The following is a 20,088-nucleotide window of genomic DNA, read 5'->3' as shown; positions in this document are numbered from 1 at the left end:
TAGTAATTAAGTTTTGGGAAAGTTAGAAGTTTTCAAATGTACAGGGGGTAGGTACCTCTGACCCCTACATTGTTCAAGGGTCAGCTGCATATCTACCCACTCAGGGATTCAGAGGACCCAAATTTGTAAAGGTACTTTTTCATCCTATTGCTGTTCTCTGCCACTCAGATAGTTTGCAAGAAGAAAATATAGGGAGAGGGATGTGTCTCCCTTCATCTATCCACTACACAGCCAGTGATTCACCATTTATCCCCCAGACATCAAGCTCTGGCTTGCGGACGGGCACAGTGCTGGCTTTGGGGGCTGTTAGTGTGAGTGGCACGTGGCCTCAGCCCTCGGAGTTTGCTTACCTGTGGTTCCCCATGCACATGAAATAAATGATGATAGTTCCATTTTATAAACACTAGTCTGGAAGGTTGTACAAGTGGTGAAGATGCCCCCGGGTGGGTAACAGGTGGTGAAGATGCCCAGAAGGGGGAGCAGGTGGTGAAGATGCATGTTGGCACAGTTGAGTTTGTCGCCCGCTCTGTCTGGGGTGAGGTCCCTCTCCTATCTTGGGAAATCCATCCAGTCACTGAGAACTAGTCACCTAGCTGACCTAAGACAGAGCAGGTGGAAATAATCACATTAAGATAAAGGGTTTAGGAAAAAAGACTTACTTGCTTGGATTAACTTTTTTTATTGTACAAAGATGAATTTGAACTGGAAAGGCTTGTCGTGTTTTTTTCCAAAAGATTTGTTTAAATGTTCTCACTTTCAGTAAGAAAAATGAATCAGTGTTTTCTACTTGTGTCACTGTTGTCTGGTTGAACATGATGAAAGCATCGGTGATGACTGACATAGGATATCACAGCTGATACTGGTATTAGTAATAAAGAAATAGAAGCTAGTGCTTATGGAAGTATACAGTCAGAGCTATATATAACCAATCTTGTGCTGTGTGTTGGTGAAAAAACAAAAAATTACAGAAATTACAAGGAAACAAATTAGAAAGTGCCTTTCTTTTTCTTCCTCCCTCCTTCCCTCCTTCCCCCCTCCCTCCCTCCCTCCTTCCCTCCCTCACTCCCCCCTCTCCCTCCCTCCCCCTCCCTCCCTCCCTCCCTCCCTCCCCCTCCCTCCTTCCTTCCCTCCCTTCCCTCCTTCCTTCCTTCCCTCCTTCCCTCCCTCCCTTTGTGCAAAAGGTAATGTTTACCTAAATGTTGGGGGAAGCATCAGGATTTATGACCCAGACATTAAGGTTGTAGAAGATTGTATGTACTCAAGGCAATAAGTGTTTGTGTAAGAAGTAGCTATTATGCTGAAGAAAATGGCTGTAGAAAATCTTAAGGCAAAAAGTCAGAAGAACAGGGGAATGTGTTCTTGGCCACAGTGAATTTTGCTCAGAGAATTACTGGTTAGGGGCACAGAAAAAAGAATGCAAAAAAACATGTCAAACTCTGTTAGAAAATAGGGGATATACATGTCTGTGTGTGGCAGGGGAACAAACTCAATACACCTGCATCGGTTTACATGACGAACAGAATTCCGCCACAGCACCTCTGATTAACTGGATCATGAATTAGCCAAAGACATGGATTTTTGACAGCACTCAGGGATCCCTATCACCAGGATGGCCTGGTTCATGCTGGGTAAAATTCAGGTCGCTTCAGTGAACAAGTTTTAGGGATCTAAGTATATCACAACACCATACTAACTAGCATTAGAAATTAGAAATGCAGTTGCAATTCAGAGAGTTTTTCATTTTTCATCTTTGACTCCCTGCCTGCCTTGTGGGTCGATTCTCTTTATAAGCCCACAGGGAAACTGTTTCTTTTCCCTGTCATGTTACACATACTATCAGGAGTTAAGGTAAAAGAAGAGATTTGAGGTAACTCACATTTTTAAACAGAAAAGACACAAATCAAGCAGACCAATGACTGGTATGTCCCCATGCCAGCTCAAAGGGGTCCCTGGGGAATACCAGTTCTACAGCAAGTGCGGAAGTAAAAGGAAAATAAACTTAACATTTTTTTTCATTTACAGTTGGCTGGCCTTCTCAAATTTTCACCGTAGAGGCAATGTCAGCAGTGGACAGTGGAACAGGCTGCAGTGTCTGAACTGCAGGCCAGTTTATATGATAATATTTTGCACCTTACTTCACTAGCACTTGTGACCTTTTCATGTGTAGATTCTAAAATTACTCAGTTTTGAGTAAATATTGGAAACTATAGAGGAAACAATGTGGGAAAATTGCAATGCAGTTTACTAGTTTACTCACTGGTATTTCATTTTAACACCCATTGTAATCAATCACACATTTACATCTATGTGATGCTCATCAACTGCTGATTTTCACAGTTTTCATGTTAATTTGGGACCATAACATGATACTGTTTGCTCACAACTTTCATAACTCATGTAATCTGATTCAAAACATGTCCATATGCAGACTAATGTTTCCATGGCAAAACAAACTTTCCTATACGAGGGACAGGATCACATCTTCCAAACATTAGAAAAGGCAGTGAGGGGCCTCCCCACAAGTATTGAAGGTGTCTTGAATCAATACAACCAATTATACATTGTTCATGAATTAATCCACACACAGACCACTCCCTTCTGAGTGCTGTGTGTGTGTGTGTTAACCATTTCATCATTCATAGCCAAGGAATTTGGAGCAGGAGAAAAACTCAAAATAGCTTTAGTCCTTAGTTGCCATGGAAAGATAACCACAGGCAAACTTCAAACACTTCAGTGAAGACAGTCTTAATGTGAGATGAGACTTGGGGCTGTGCCTTACTGCAGAGATCCTGTGGTGCTTTATTTGTCATGACTAGCAACAGAATTGGTAACCCTTCTGCTGAAACTCCCTTCACTGGAAACTTCAAGATTTAATGTATCGGCACTTTCTGTGTTTCTTCTGCTCTTAAATGCCTTATATAATCCTTCTTTTTCCTTCCTAAGAACAAACTTTTACTACTACAGATGAAGCTGTGTAAAAGTCAGAAGATGTAGCTGCCCATATCCTTCAGTAAAGGAAAAAGATAAAACCCAAAAAGAAACGAGAGCTGTGGAGATTATTTGAACTGGCTTCATTGTTTCCAGGGTGATAAACCTGCCATCCAGTTTTCAGGGAAGAAATTGAGGGGAAATCAGCAAATGTGCAGTCCAGGCCAGAGCACGGCCACCAGTGCACGCCACACTTGCCTTTCAGCTTGTGAGGGAGCGAGGGTTAAAGAGAAAATAGATCCTCATATGCTGTGAGTGAACATGAAATGCAAATGAGGGATATGCAGGCTGCTGTTTCTGGCCCACAGACATGTCACTCTGGCCGCACAAAGTTGCCAATACCACGGCAGATTGGCCGTGAAATTCTGTCTCCCCCTGAGCGCGGATAGAGCCTCCTGCTAGCGCTCCTTCCTTCAGGCTGGAGCTCACCGTGTGCCGTGCACCCGCCCTCCCCACGGCCCCAGCACCCTGGGAGTCCCTTCAGTTTGTCATTATTCTTGGGCTGTTGTTTTAATAATGAGAATAAAGGGAAAAGATACTGTCATCCAGTCAGATTCCTGACTACATGCAAACTGGAGCTGCAGGCTCAAGAAAAACGAGAAAGTATAGTTATTAGTGGAAGGAAGGAAGGAACATTTGTACCTTTGGCCTGTTTCTGTCGTTGATGTTTCTGCCTGATCCTGTTGTAGTGCGTTTGCAATGTCTCTCAACCATTTCCTCCTCCCACCCAGTCTTCTCGTGCAGGCAGGCCCCCAGGCTGCACCCAGAGTGGTGTGATTGCCAGAGCAAGGAGGGGTGTGCTGGGGACAGCTTGTGCCTCTTGTGTGCCGACCTCTGTCCTGTCATCATGCTTGTCCACGAGTAAGAACAGCACCCTCTTCAGAAGGCTGGGGTGCTGGGTCTGCTCCATGCCTTGGGCAGCTGGGGCCTTTTGGCTCAGGGTCAGATATATTATGCATGAAGGCAGAAGTCATTAAGGTTGATGAATATAAAAGAATACTATATATGGTTTTAGATTGAGATTTACTAAAGTCTCTAGTAGTGAAATTTTAAGTATCCATTTAATACTGCAAGAGGCAGTGGATGAAGAAAATAGGATTCGACAGTTTCTATGTTTTTTTTCCTTTTAACAACTTCACTGATGTATAAGTGGCACCCCCAAAACTAAGTGTTACGTGTATCAGTAAGTCTCAACTCTTGTGCACCCCCCGTGAAACCAGCACGAGGCAGGGAACTGCCTCACCCTTGAAAGCTGCCTCGTCTGCATGTTGGTCTCAGTCTGGATGAGTGTGTGTGTACGTCTATATGCACAAAGGAAACTGATAGACAACTATCCAGATTACCTCACAACCATCTATAAATCTAATGGGAAAAGCCAGCAAATACAATTTTTAACAGTGGAAATTCTAAGTCACTTGGGAAGTGAAGTTCTGTGATAACTTTCGGGAAGTGTTAAGATGCAGAATATCAAGGGTTAAAACTGATGACTTCGGAGGTCAAGCTGCCTGTTGATCTGAGGGGAAGGAAAGCTGGTCGCAGTGTTTTCAGCCAGGGCAGCAGTTTGAGTGCTCATTTATGAAATACAAAGACCCAAATGCTTGTGCAGCCATGAGCCATTGAACTGTTTCTCTTGTATCCAGGTTTTCAAGTGGAAATGAAAGATTGTTCTAGCTGCATAGTTTCCTCCTGCTAAAGAGGATAAGCATGTGGGTTAAGCCATGTCCTCTGCTGCTCTCACCCAGCACAGGACATGCTGACGGGGAGGGTGGGCCTTGGCCAGGAGCCCTGCTGCCCGCCCGGAGGGCAGTGAGGCCAGGCACCCTGCTAGCACCTGGCCCAGCTCCGCTGCAGGGCAGCCACCCACCAGCTTCATTCTCTGCTATCTTAGCAAGCAACCAAAGGCGTCTGTGTGTTAATAACAGTGGTGCTCCTGGGATAACAAGTGGGGTTTCCCTGCTTATCTCAATCACCGGGGGGGACCCTGATTGTTCCAGTGATGGGCCATCCAAATAATAAACATCAGGGCTTTAAGTTGATGCCCGTATTTTGTTGTACGGGTCACACAAACAGGAGGCTTCAACAACTGCATGCACAGGGTTGGCCCTTCTGTTCACAAAGGAGAGAAAGTGAGGCCAGGAGAGTACAGTGACGTGCCCGGGTCCCCGCCGAGGAGAGCCACTGTTAAGATGGCAGACCTCATATCCCTGGTACTGGTGTGCTGCTGGGACCTAGAAAGGAATGGTGATGTGGGGCATATGTTTGCCTAATTATGTCTGCCTCTGTGTCAGTATATCTGCGTCCATCCTTCCATCCAGCAGCTATAGGTCTGAGGTCAGGGACTGTGTTTACTACATCAGCCCCACACACTGAGTTCCTGAGCCCAGCACATGGCTCACAGTGTGCTCCACCAGGACTGTGTGCTTCCCACTCAGCCCTCACAGAAATAAGTGTGAGGCCCTTCCTCAGTTGCTGACTTAACCACAGAGCTGAGGAGAACACGGCATATCACCTTCCAGGTGCACGTGCATGCACGGACAGAGCAGAACCTGGACCATGTGAGTGTGTCCAGCTCCACCTCTGTCTCCTCCTTTGTGTGTGATCCCCCTGATGTGTCCCAGCCAGACAGTGCCTGCTGCAGGGGAGGCAGCCTCTACCAGGTTGCTGCCTGCGCGGAGGTGCAGGGTGGGCCTGCAGAGGGAGCCCTGTCTTCCCTGACTCCCCCCAAAGAGGGTTTGGGCTAAAAGCAGCCCTTGCAGGGTCTGTGGATTAACTAACTCCTCATCTCCACCTCAGCTCTGTCAGGCTAGTGCTGTTATTCTCTTCCTCTTACAAGTGAGAAAATGGAGGCACGGAGATGAGAAATTTGTCTGAGGCCTAAAGTGAGAGCAAGTTAAGATTCAGGCAGCATTGGGCCCTGGGACCTGGTCCGCGAGTCTGGAGCACAAACAGTTGGTACTGGTGTGGTGGTCTTCCCTCTTGCCTGAAGCCCACCCCAGAGGGCCAGGAGCTAAGAGCTGAGCTGTGAGTAAGGATGGGCTGCACAGAAACACCAGCACAGGGCCAGCGCAGGAGCCCGGGGAGCCCAGGGACAGACCTCACGTTGCTGCAGGTCACACCTCAGGCCCCAGACTTCCTCAGACTGTCCAGTGCCCGGTGTGTTCTTCACGGCAACACAGGGCTCTGCTGAGGCAGCCAGGCAGACCCCAAGCCTGGGGCCTTACACGGCAGATGTCCACCTCTCACTGCTGGAGGCCAGGTGGCCCCACGGGGTTGGTTCCCCTGAGGCCTCGTGCCCTGTCACCTTCCAGCTGTGTCCTCACGCTGTGTGTCCTCTGTTGCCCCACCCCATATCTCTCCCTCTTATAGGGACACCAGTCATACTGAGTTGAGACCCACCCTAACCAGCTGCATTTTAACTCAACCACTTCTTTGAAGCCCTTAACCAGACACGGTCCCAGCTAAGGCACCAGGAGTTAGGGCTTCAACATACAAACTTAGGGGACACTGGTCAGCCCATAACAAGTGGTTTCCATCCTCCTGTTTGCTGACAGGATGACTCAGGTGGCAGTGTGTATGCTGTGTACGCAGGGGGAGTGCTTTACTCCAGGCTGGGCCCACTGCCTCTCTCTGCCTGAGCCGACTTTGCCCATAGCTGGCGGAGGCCCATGCTGCTCAGTGGTCCTGCCTGTGCCCTCACAGTTCATGGAGCAAATGCAGCCCTACTCACACTCCTACACCTACTTCTGAATAGGGCCAGGTCAAGTCCTTGGGGGCATTTCTACCACAACTTCTAAATCACACAGTTCTGATGTAATGGAGCCTGTCTATTTTAAAAGTCACCATGGTTTCATGGGGGTTCACCCCACTGTGAGGGCTTTGAGGAAACAGGGCCCGTGTGTGAACCAGGGAGGTTGCCCACTATGCAGACTCTCCAGGCCAAAGGTCCTGGGGTGGCATCCTCTGTGCTTTGCTTAGGTATACTTTGTTCAACCCATGAAGGGCTGCTTCTGATGTTTGACTAAGCTGCTGGGTCAGTAGTTTTTTAAATTCAACTGTGAATTTTAAAAGATCAGCTACAGCATTTAACATTGTAACAGTTTTCCAGTGTCTAGTTCAATGACTGTACATTCACATTGTTGTGAAAAGGATCTCCTGAACCTCAGCATGCCAACCCAGTCTTTATACCCATTAAACATCTACTCTCCCATGCCCAGTCTTAGGCACCCACCATTATATTTTCTGTTTCTTTGACTACGAACCTCAAATAAGCAGAATTTTTTTGTGTGATCTTAATTCATTTAGCTGGTGTCCTCAAGGTTCACCCATTTTGTAGCATGCAACAGGATTTTCTTCCTCTTTAAAGGCTAAATGGCACTCTGTTATCTGTACTTACCATATTTTGTTTATCCATTCATCTGTTGATAGGCGTTACGTTGACTCCATTTCTTGGCTACTGTGAATAGTTGCTGCATAAACATAACAATGTGTGGGTATCTCTTTGAGACCCTACTTTCAGTTCTTTTGGATGTATATCTGAAGGGGAGTGTAGCTGGTGAATCTGAATGTTTTGGCCAGCAAACAAACCAACTCAAGTTGGCAATCCACAGGGAAATGTATAGCTTCCCACAAATACAGAGGTCGGGCAGGCCCTTAACCCAAACTCAGGCCCTGAGAGTTCTGAACCAATCACTGTGGCCTAAGCAAATGCTGTACACCCATTGGCTACAGCTAGATTGCACAGACCAATCACCAGTAAGGAGGATGGAATCACCATGTTTGATTGGATGGTCAGGGTCCATCTCCCAGGCTACCCGATGCTGAGGAAGTCCAAGCAGGCCTACTAGAGTCTAGCTCGTGTTAGGACCGCAGTCTAGAACCAGGGACCTCGGCCAGCTCACCCACCTCCCTGTGCCTGAGCTTCCTTATTTTACTGACAAAGGTGGTTTTGAGAATTACCCATGCAAGTGCCTGTAAAGCATTTAGAATAACGGCCAGCTCTTAACAAATCTTAACTATTATGAAAGTAACATTTAAAATGCAGTGCAATGTACCTTAAAATCTTGATTTCTGCCTTTTCAAAAGAATTATATATTGCAACATCAGTTCTCATGAAAGGAGCAGTGTGGAATGCCGCAGTAGCTGCTCACTTAAACGGACATAGCACTCCTCTGGCCCCTGTCTGGCTTCCCGGCCTCGTGTTGTCTGACAGATGTGCCCTGCTGCCTTTAGGCATATCAGATTGGGGTCCCTGCTCTTGTCACACTGAAGAGACGAAGTAACTCAGGCCCTTGTTAAAAAAAGAAAATCAGTAAATATACAAATTCTGTTGTCAAATAAGCTGTAAACAAAACATTTAATTTTATCTTTCATATGCTCACACAAATGTTGCAGGGTGGTTCCTGTCTTCTTTTTCTTAGGATATGAAGTGACTGTATAGATTGCCTTTGAAGAAACTTTAAAATGTGCCCTTTTACAGCTCATGAAAATGAGGCGCCTGTACTTGGGAAGGGCCTGCCTTCCAGAGGCACTGAGGGGGGTTGCCCTAGACCCTGTCCTTACATGGGTGCTGGGTCATCGCAGCCGGGGCCAGCATGGGGTGAGTGAGAATACACTGTGGTTGCCTCTGTGTGTGCCCTTGAGCTCACCACTGGTGTTCGGTGCTCCCTCGGGGGTAATCCTGCCCCCTCCAGGACAGCTGAACTGGGATGCTACAGGTCTGCACTTGCCCCTGTCTCCCCAAAGACAGACTGCCTGGGGCCTGCCAGGCTCAGAGCTGCCTCAAGGCCACATGGAGCCGTGCCTGTGGCTGACAAGGATCAGCAGGAGTTCCTGTGTGGTGATGAAACAGAAGCATATGGGCCATGGTATCATGTGCTGTCGCCTGAGCCCATGTGGCTGCTCTGGAACAGGTCCAGTTTAGTTGAGATATTTCGAGTGGCTGCACTTCGGCCACTTCAGAGAAACCACGGGTGATAATTGGAGGTCCCTTTCCAAGTCTCAGCAGTCAGCGTGGACACTGAGGCTCTTGCTTAAGCCACTGCCCTGCGGTACACTGTGACTCAGGGTGTGGACCCAGAGCTGGGGGTTACAAAGGCATCCATCAGAGAGGCAGCTGTGCCTGCAAACAAGTGCCCTTGCATCTATCCGTCTGCCACCTCTCCCAGGCATGTAGGCAAGCAAGCAAAAGGCACTATGAGCTGGGGTGTGTCTCTCCAAACACCCACACCAGGCCTGGCCTCCCAGTCACGTCACCCTGTCAGAAGGCACACTGAGAAAGCTAATTTTACAGACATAACATAATGAATTAGAGTATTGCTAAATGCATGTTTTACTTCTCAGAACAAGTACAAATCATTAGAAAAGAAATGAGGCTTAAAAAAAAAAATTAGGACTATTTGAATCCTCTTTACTATTTAGCCCTGACAGAATAGAGAGTCTTCGGAGTGTGTCTGTCTTGGTGCAGCACAAGACAGCAGTTCACACAAAAACACATTTCCTGATCACCCGCTGTGTGCCCAGCAGTGGCAAACAGAGTCACTAGGAAAGACCAGAGGGGCCCAGGCCTCCCAGGGGTGGTAAGGGAGCACTCTACCCTTCACCAGCCCCTGAGGAGGGCTGGCCCAGAACATGTCCTGAAGATGGTCTGTTCTGTACCTTTGATTATTATGTCTTCAGAAAACCAGGAAACAAGCAAGGAAGGGAATAGGCCCACAGGTATATCACATTGTGGGGCCGGAAATTCAAACCACACTAGGACGCCAGGTTGGGAGACACTTCACCTCATGCAGGACTGAAAACCCCAGAGCCACAGGGGAATGCAGATTCGGCCTATCCTGCCCCCTTCCCCTGCCCCCATAAGAACCCAGAAGCCTGAGCATCCCATGCTGTCTGCTCTTCAGCGTTCTGAAGTAGAGGCATTTTCAGAGACATAAGGTTCAAGTTGTGTAAAGGCGTGGCTCTACCTGGAGATAGATACACTTTCCTTGAAGGTCTGCCCTTCCCGGGTTGTTTGGACAGGGGGGAGGGAAAGGAGCCGGGAGCCTGTGATGGCAGCCTTTCCCTACCAGAAATTCTCACTCAGGCCACCAGGAAGGCAGGGTACCCGCTCAGGCAGATAACAACAATGGGCGGAGAAGGCCACACTGCACCAGATTCAATGGTCGGTGTACAATAACTGTCCATGAGCTGTTGTGCAGTTTTACTGTGCGAGGGGTGCCCCAGTATGCAATTGGGGGTCAACTTTATTAGAGAGCCAGGCTTGAGGCAGAGGGCACTGTGGAGGGCTGCTCTCCCAGGCCCTGTGTGGTGAGCCAGGCTCTGTCAGGAAGGAACAAATACCCATGCCGACACCCGAGGGAAAAAACACTCATGGAGCATTGCTTTTTTAAAGCATTATCCTCAAGTCAGCCTTAGGAGAAAACTAATTCGTTTTTTTAGACTCACTGCTTCTTTTGACTAAAATAATCTACAGCTCTCTCACACGTAGGACTCGCATGGGCCAGAGATAGATGACTGGAGGTATATGTAAAAATCAGGACACTCTAGTCTTCAGGACTGTCAGTTTCTAAGGCTGGTCACGAGAAGGTCATACTTGGAAGGAGACAGTGCAGGACTGTTTGGACGCTTCACCCAGCATGACCAAAAAGCTGGGTGACCTTTCTCAAGCCATTTCATCTCCTTGGCCTCAGTTCAGGTAAGGATTTGGACAAGAATGATCCGCAATCTCCCTCATAGCTCTGAATATCATGTGCTTAGATTTCTGAAGTCAGGGCCAAGGGAAATCCACACATGCTTGGGCTCCCAAATGAGCACCTTGGTGCAGCTAATCTTAGTGCTGTTTGTGGTGCTGGAGCTGTACTTGGGTCTAAGAACCAAATGCCTACTGCGAGCGAGAGCATGCAGGGAAATAAAAAATAGAAATCACTGCTAATGAATCATCCTGCTACCTGTGCCCCATGCTCACTGCAGCTCAGAGAGTTCTGTGTGTGTGTGTGTGTGTGTGTGTGTGTGTGTGTGTGTGTGTGTGATTTTAAGATTCCCTAATGCTCAGTAGAGACAAACATGGCATTTAAGAAACTGTTTGTGGTGAAACTATGAATATAAGGATAATAAATCACATGGAAAAATGTATTTTTGATCATTAAAATGTGGTAGTTAAGAGAAGAATGATTATCAGAAATATGCAGATAAATCATGGCAAATTTACTATATTTACTTAGTGTCCACAATTTTTCTATGGCTAGGAAAAGTTAAGTAGAATTCCAAGGAGTGGGAAAATCAGACTAAGGATTAGAGATGGAGAAGCAAGTGGGAACCTTGTGTTCCCATGAACTGGTTCCCTGTAGATAAGAACCCCTGCTCTCATCTTGCAGAAGAGCTGACGTATTAAGTGTGGTTTCAGAGCTGAGGGGGTGCTGTTGTGCTCAGCAGCCTCCACAGGCATTCTGGACTGTGCCCTAGCCTGGCTCTTGTATTCAGGCCTGCTGGAGCGGCACATGTGAGCTGCAGATGAGCTTGGCTGTAGGGGGAACCCAGGCGAGTTTGAGACGGGAATGCATCAGGAAGGTGATGGTCTCTGGAGGATTTGCTGGGTATGATTTGGGAGGGAGCACCCTGATGCCATAGCAGTGTGGGCATGGGGAGCCCAGGGCTCACTCTTGATGGATGAAATGAAATTGTGATCAGTGAGCAAAGGGCCACAAGAGCCAGGAAGAGGACTCCATCCGAACTCCAGAGGGCACAGGGGACAGGCGCTTGGGGTGAGCAAGGGAGACGGAAGACCAGCTACCAGCAGAACAGAAGAATGGGAAATAATGACAGTGACATTGGGTTGTATTTTGGGATGGAGTTGGTGCCATTGACAGCAAAAGCATGTGGGGCACGTAGTGGGGAGAGGTATAGGAGAGAGCCCATGGATGGGCCACCCTCCACCAGTGTCTCTTATACATGGGACCAGTCACCACATTTCTTCGTCCAACCACCATCAACCAAAAACACGGAATGCTGGAGGCAGGGGCGCAACCCGGAACTAGAGTGTGGGCCCAGGGGGTCCGGGCAGGAAGGCCCCCATGGGGAGGCAGAGCTGAGCCCAGGAGGGTGAGGAGACACCTGGCAGGTAGACCCCGCGCAAGCCCCCGGCTCTGCCACGGGCTCCCAGGCCTTTGCCAGTCGGTGTCTGCAGAGGTTCACTGCTTGCGGTCTTGCCCAGGTGCGACTGCCTCTGAACTCCTTGGCCTGTCACCCAGCAGGGCCAGCATTCCCCCTCCACTCGGGTGAGCCCTCCCTGCAATCCCAGGGCTGAGAGCAGAGAGGCACGGAAGCCCCAGTCCACTGGAGGCCACCCACCTGATAACGGGGGTCACCTGTGACCCATTCAGCTGGATCAGGGACCCACCCACTCCACTCCTGTCCTCCCTCCGTCCCTCCCCCCATCCCTGCCCCCGTCCCTGCCCAACCCGAGGCTTTTCTCATCTGCAGGTTCCCACCTCCTCTCCTGCCTGGCCCTCCCTCCGGGAAGTGACCCCTTTCAGGACCACATCTCTCCTCCCACACTCCTGGGCCTGGCCTTGGAGAGCTGTCATTCCCTAGGGAAGTTCTGCAAAGTCTTCAGACTAGTTTCTGAGACCCCCATGTACTCCAGATTCTTAGAGTCTCCAGTTTTTGGAGAGACCTTGCCGTAAACAATGACGTCTGCCTGTAGCCAGGTGGTCGAAAGAACAAACACATCATGGTCGTCACATTTTCTGAGCCTTTGGCGTGTCCCAGGCACTGTTCTCAGACTTCCCCTGTGTTGCGGCCTATCGTCTCCATGATGGCCCCTTGATGGAGGGATGATGGCCCTTTCCTCCTGCACAAGATGGTCGGGGACTGTAGGGACTCATCCGTTCAAGGCCACTGTTAGTCAGCAGTTGGCACCATGACTGTTTACAACGAGACAAAAGATGTAAAAGAAAACTGTTCAGTCAGATGTAAATACGTAAACATTATAAAGTGATGTAGTTGATTTTCTTCACCTATATAATGTTTTGTTATACATTTATCCTAAAAGTTTCTTGAAAATAATAGACTAGAAGGAGTAGCAACCAAACGTAAAACTCATCTCCAGGGTCAGTGGTTACTTTATTTACAGTTGTTTTCCTTACCTCCTATCCTAGAGAAAAACCTCTTTATTAAAATTCAAAAGAATCCTAATAGGAAACTGGCAAGGTGCAGTTGTGGGGGTAGAAGGGAGGAGGACTGCCATCCCAAAGATGGAGGACCGGTGGGTTCATTCACCCATGGGGGGCAGCCTCGAGCCCCCGGGGCAGCTTCCAGAGCCTCTCCATTACCCGGAGGCTATTTTGGGTGCTGGTGAGTTTGGCTGAAGCGAGTGCCTTCTGCCCAATAGGGCCAAGTTATTTGGGGCCACCACAATTGTATGTTAGGTGGTTTGTGTGCAAAACGTTTAATTTACTGGCTGGGCAGTCTGCTACTTTGGACAAGGCTGGAAACAATTTTAAAGAAGTTTCCTAAAATGATAGACTCTGATCATCGTTATAAGCAGATGCACATTTCCAAGGCAGGCTGGACTCTGGTGAGGGGTCGGGAGGGAAACGATGGTCATGTTACTTATTGTTACGCCAGCCATTCTGGACTCTGTGAGGGGCTTTTAGGTAGTGGTTTTCCTGTGTGTGTGTCTCAGAGGAGCACAATATACAATCATAGTTATGAGTCACTTAGCTTCCTGCTACTCACTCCTAATGCCGTGCTGATACTTTTGTAATTTCTAAAAATGTTTAGAGAACTTACTTTGAAACAAGCACCTCTCGACTGTTCTCAGTATTAAAAATATGTGGTGTATGTTAGTCCAGACCCCAGTGACACTTTGAATAAGCCGTCCTCACAGGCCGCACTATTCAGTCAGTCCCAGGCATCAGGCAATTAATGCAAAACAAGCACAGAAATAATGAAAATGGCACTAAGGCTGCTTTGTCCTGGGGCTTTGTTGAGGTGACTCAGTAGCTCTGTGGCGGCCTTTTGCGGGTGACTCGGGGCCCCGTGCTCTGCCTGGCATTGCTGTTCCCCAGTGTATTGAGTGCAGTTCCCTCCTACCCCAGACCTGCTTCTCTGGGGCACTTCCCACTCACCTCTCCTTTCCCAGCCCGTCACCGTCCTCCTCACAGTACTTCTTGTTTGGGGGCATATTTTACAGCCATTTGGGATGTGTTTTGTTTTTCCAACTTTCTCAGTCTCTTTCTGGAATATTGTAATGTAGTGACCTCAAGTAATTCTGCTCTGCTGTCTTGAGGGAAACGTCACCACACTATTAGTGCCATGGTGACAGTGGGTGACTTCGTTGAGGGCATTCTATGGTGACTGCCCCTGAATGAGAAACCTGAAGGCACTGAGGATCTCCAGTGTAGGAAAGAGAAAACCACTCCACCTGGAGGGCAGGTCCTGACCGTGAGATGAAAAGCAGTGTGTTCGTTAATGCTGGTGTCTCTTTTTGGAGCAGCTGCATCTTTGAAGCATAGCCACGAAGGGGTTTTCAGTAGCAGGAGGATGGGAGGCTGCTCAGTGATGCACAGAGTGAACATGGGGACTGGCCTCACCTCAGCTGAGCCAGTAGAGAAAGGGATGCTCCAGGCGACCAAAGAGGTGTTTGGGGAGAGTCCCCCCACCAAGGTGTGCAACTGGACCAGCAGCCAGCATCTCCCAGGAACACGTGCAAATGACAGTTCTGTGGTGCCTTCCCCAAGCCTGCTGGATTAGGATCTTAGCAGAGAGAGGGGATGCTGGGCAGTCTATGTAACCATCCCCCAGGGGACTCTGGTACAGGGGGCTCATTCCCTGAGAATGCAGGATGCTTAGGGCCAAACCATCTGCTGAGGCCCAGTGCCTACTAACAGTAATCTTAGCTGCCATTACTGAGCCATTGACTGCCATGCTGTCCCCTCCACACATGTCATCTTGTAGAGATGTCCCTGTGACCTCAGAGGACTCTCTCTCCAGTTCTTGGCTCACCTCCAAGCTGGTAGACACACTATCAGTGCCGTGGTGACAGTGGAGTGGGCACTGTGCGGCTGGGAAAGCATGCAGCCGGAGAAGGCTTACCTCATGGAACAGGGAGGGCCTGAGCTGCCCTGGAGGGAAGAGACAACTCCTCAGGTGTAAAAGAAGGGCATGCTCTGAACTTGACAGAGCAACTCAGTGAGGTAGAAATGCTTATAGCAGCTGCCCTTGCGTCAGACACCTGTAACTTCCCTCCTTTGCCTTCAAGGTTGCTTGCTGTCCTGCTTCTCCAAATGCTTGGGACCGTTATCCTGAGCTGTAGCTCTGAGTCATCTGTGCTGAAGGGGGGAAAGGTTTCAAGCCTGGATAACTGGGTGGCCTTCTCCCACAGCTGAAACAAGAAAGGCTGAGAAGGCACAGATATTCTAAGTTAAGAGTAAGTTGAGGTGTATTGTGCTTACAGCAATATTGTGGGTTAAATGTCTGAAAAGTCCTTCTGCTCTAACGGGATCCACTGAAATAATGGATTTTACATAGTGAACATGTTTGGTCAAATAGCGTGCTTTCATTTACTCCAAAGAGGAGAAGAGGAAGATGTAGATTTTAGGACAAATTAAAATGGATGCTTTTATAACAGACATTGGGTGCTATGATGGAGAAGATCTCCAACAGGTCTGCATCAGATGAAGAAATGTTCTTCACTAGGTTACTTTTATGTCTACTTTGAGTTTAGCAATGGCTTACCCTGCAGTGCGTTACAGAAAGCTAAGCAAAAGCAGACCATGTGCTCTGTTCTAACACTAAAGGTACAGAACTTGGAAGAAGCCAGCAGAGGAAATAGACAGTATTTTCTTCCATTGCTTATCTCAAGTGGCAGTTGACTCACTTTGCTTCAAGCAAGACCTGACTCATAGTCAATTCAAGATCAAGTCCCTTGGCAACTTGGCAAGTCCCTGAACATCAAATTTTCTGAGATGTTGATTAAATGCCATTCATGTGCTTTACTATACTAGACTACCTGGAGACAGAGTTTATTTTGATGGTGGAAACTGAAGCATCAGCTTTGTTCTTGCCAGCATAAACTAGTGCCTGACTCCCCACACCTCCTGCTCCCTTCAGAGGTGCGGCCCCAAAATATATATGTAAGAAAAAACTGAATTTTTCTCTCAAAAATAGTTTAAAATATACTGGAATATCTGAACAAATGGGACCAAGAGTTGTTCTAAAAAACGTGGAAGAAAATATTTTGGCTTAAAAAGTTTGAATGTTGTTATTCTCAGTAATATTCACCTAATGTTTTCTTGATGAAAGAACTGTAATTTGATTCTTGCCGAACACGTGATTTTGTGTGATTTTGAATGGACTTGCCCTTTTAATGGGCCTGGCAGACTATGTTTCTACAACACACACCCTCAGGGATAAATGAAATAATTTGTTGGCTTGGGCTTCATTTATAATTTGCAAAATAGGAAAAGTGATATCCATACTACAGGGGCCATTAGATTAAGTAAGAAGGTAAATCAATATTATCTGTTTGAACATTGCAGTATGTCAAACCCCAAGTACCATTATGTGGTTTTCAAAAATGTTGAACTGTACAATCTGATAGTAATTTGCCAATGGTCTAATATTCTAGACTACTCCTAAAGCCGTGGTACAAACATAAGGGATGAATCCTGTTTAACTCTTTGCTAGAACAGACATATGCAAACATGGTAAAACATCAGTTTCAAGATGGCTGAACTGAGTGGTAGGTGGCCAACCAATGTCAGTATGTGGCATGTAGGTATGTGGCTGCTCAGAGAAACTGGCAACCCACCCACTCAGAGTCCTCCGCAGAATGTCACTTCCCTCTGCCCAGGGACTCTGCTTAGCCCAAACTACCATAAGGCTCCTGTTCTTTCCCAAGCAAACAATGATGTCTGTGGGTGTGAAAGAAACCCTTTCCCTGCCAGGACTGACATCCTCATTTAAACACTTGAAAGCAGTCAGGAATCACTGAGCAACGTTTTTACGCATCAGAAAGTGACAGCAGACTAACCAGATGAACTGGTTCTAAGGAAGTAGAATTAGTTTAGGAAATAGAACAGGTAAGTATTTTAAGATAATAATATTTGAAGATAAATATTTTTTGTCATTGCTTCAGACAATTTTAATAGATCATATTCATAAAACAAGAACAGGGTGTTATTAAAAAATAAATGAGTAAAAGAACATCCACAATTTCTTGGAAATTAGCTACACATCCTTAGAGACATACATAGACACATTGTGGTGAAATTTTTGATACCCACAGATAAAGAGGAAAATCTTACTAGCTTCTAAAGATGAGGTTATGTATAGTTGGAAAGAATTATGTGGGTTCCCATCTGGGAGCAGGATGCCAGAAAAGTTGCTGAGGATAGTCCTGAGGAAGCTGGATTCGAATCTAAATCTTACTGAGATTTAACCACAGGCTAGTAAAGGATGAGGAACCATGAAGACAACCTTCAGACACGGGAAGACTTAGAGTAAATTAGATGCTAAATTATTCTGAAGTTATAATTACTCAAATGTTTAATCCAAGCAATGGAAAATAAGTCCAGGAACGGGAAACTTATGCAGCTTCACATTTAATGAAAGTTCCTGTAATGGAAACACCACTATGTACAATATATATATTTCATAATTATATAATTATTTATTACAGTTATATATTATAATCAATTTAAATCTATAAATTATGTTGTATTTATATATTTATAGTTATACATATATTTTGTTTAGAATAAATGTATTAATGCATGTTAATAAATATATTAATACATATAGTAAATATATTTTACAAGATGGTTTTATGTTTAATAAATATATATTTACTTATGAAAAAATTGGGGCAATTTACTTGTTATTAGGCAGGACTCTTTAGTTCCGAGAGATAGAAACTTGTCTTGAACTATTTAAGAAAAGTGGGTTTTTGTGGAGGTTTTTAGCTCACTTGGCTGGGGATTCCAAGAGATGGATCCTTGTTATGGTCCTGAGTGGGTCGAGGAGCCCGCGTCCTGTTCAGGGCTGTGTCCCTCTCCATCTGTGGGTGAGCTCTCTGCGTGTGCTAGTCCAGATGACTGCCGTTTCTCCAACACTGCCCACTTCCTTGATTCCAACCCAGTGAGACCACCTTGCCCAGCAGCTCTGGTAGGAAGGTCCTAAGACAGGTTTGTGTGTCCCCACTTAGGCCACATGCCCATCTTTGGCCCATCATTGTCCACAGCTCAGATAGGCTGGGTATTTGGTTATCTCATGCCCAGCCCTTGTGGTCAGGGGTAGTTTGGTAGATCCACTCAGATGTCAGAAAACAGGTTAGCTGTCAGAAGGAGGAATTCGTTTAGAGGGAGGGGCAGTGCTGGCCAGAGAAAAGCAGCAGCTGTCTCCTATATCTGTCTTTGAAAGAACAACAGTTGGAACACAGCCCTGTTTAACAATGGTAAAAATTGGAATTTCGTCCACACAGAATCTCTAACAGGCGCATTAGGATTCTAGGATTAGTTACAGTTCAGCCTTTAGAGAAATACAAGTTGATTGATACCAAGAATACATTACTTGACTCTTAAGAGAATCCAAGTCTATTTCAGGTCCATAAATGTTTTCAAAGTCCTCATTATCCTACTTCTTGAAAGAAAAAACAAGCCCATATATACTAATGCTCTGAAGTGAAGTGGCTGTCCTACTGTCCTCGTCATGCAGTACCTGCAAGGCCCCTGTCTGTGGGTCTTTTGGAGGAGCACAGTAATACAAAGTGAATGTTAGTGCTCATCCAACTGAAGAGAAGTGACCACTCGAAGTTCACTTTGAGGAAAGTACCCGAGGACTCACTTAGAGGCAAAGATGGTAGCCAAGCCCAGGGCCACTAGTCAGGGCAAAGTGCGTTCAGTGCTGACACATACAGTGCCGGTGGCAGAGGGTCTCTCGAAGGCTAACCCTGAACCCCACCTCTCCACTCTCCTGCTCCTGAACATGTGCACACACACAGGCATGGTCACATCCAGCTCATGAGACAGTGGAGAGCCCAGCCACTTGAGGATCTGACATCTCCGGTTCAGCAGTGTTTCTGGGTGTGTGCCCACTCTTTGATCCAGCTCCCCGCCTCCAGCTGCCCAAACCATGCTTTTACAAGACCAGTAACGGAGGTTGCTCTCCCACCCTGTCTCACCGGAAGGGATGGCGCCACCTGTGTCTTCCTGGTATTCTCCACGTGCTCCCGGCACCCCGCACTCTTACATTGACCTGCATGGGGCATGTCGCTGATTTAACAGGGTGATGCGTTCCTGGGGAGAACATCAAGACCTCCCGCCAGAGCCCATTGCAGATGGTATGCCTCCCCCTCTCCTTTCTTACCACCAAGGCACCTGAGCACTGCCCTTGGCACCTTCATTTCAAGTGTCCCCCAACTCCGCCATAGGAATGCCTCTCACCCTCAAAAAGGGCCCATTTTTAAGCCCCTTTGGGACTCTCCCTTGGGTGAAGTTCCCTAAGATGGGCAGACAGGTGGAATTCCCAGCACCAGACTGAGCAGGTAAAGAAGTTGAATGGCTAGGCAGCAGATTGGCAGGTGGTTTCCAAGTTTCTTTCCAACCCAATTGACAATCTGATCGAGTTGTCTGATTATAGATTAGGACACAAAAATTTTGTGACAGGTCAATTAAATGCCACAGAGGAAAAGTTTAAAAACTGGGTATACTGGTGTCACTGCAACAAAACTTTAATTCACCTTTACTTAATCATGTGAACAAGGCTTCCCACTGCTTAATAATGGTAAGGATGAAAAATAGCTGCATTTATGCCAAACCCTGCCTCATTCTAGCTATAAGTAATCCACTTGTTTTTAAGGAATTAATTGAAAAGATCCTCATGTAGCTTATTGTGAGATGCATTTCCAAGGACATTGACCTTTTTGTTTAACAAATGTCAAAATTTGTGAAATATTTGTGAAATTTTTATTGGCTCTTTCCTATTAAGTACCACAATGATAGCTGCTCACTATAGAAAAAAGGATTTAATGTTACCATGTTATGGTGAGAAGACAAAAGTTAAATCTTAATTTATATACATATTTTAACAAAGATTTCATCA

At 46.8% G+C, this 20,088-nt stretch overlaps 1 protein-coding gene across 9 annotated transcripts in view; it reads left to right on the top strand.

The window, feature by feature from the left end:
* COBL (cordon-bleu WH2 repeat protein) overlaps positions 1-20,088 on the top strand; it is a 266,567-nt gene that overhangs the window by 213,432 nt on the left and 33,047 nt on the right. The gene's annotated exons all lie outside the window — the stretch shown is intronic.

Source organism: Manis javanica, chromosome 6 (assembly GCF_040802235.1).
Source record: "Manis javanica isolate MJ-LG chromosome 6, MJ_LKY, whole genome shotgun sequence".
In the NCBI taxonomy this organism is placed as follows: Eukaryota; Metazoa; Chordata; class Mammalia; order Pholidota; family Manidae; genus Manis; species Manis javanica.
This window is presented reverse-complemented; position numbering and strand designations above follow the sequence as displayed.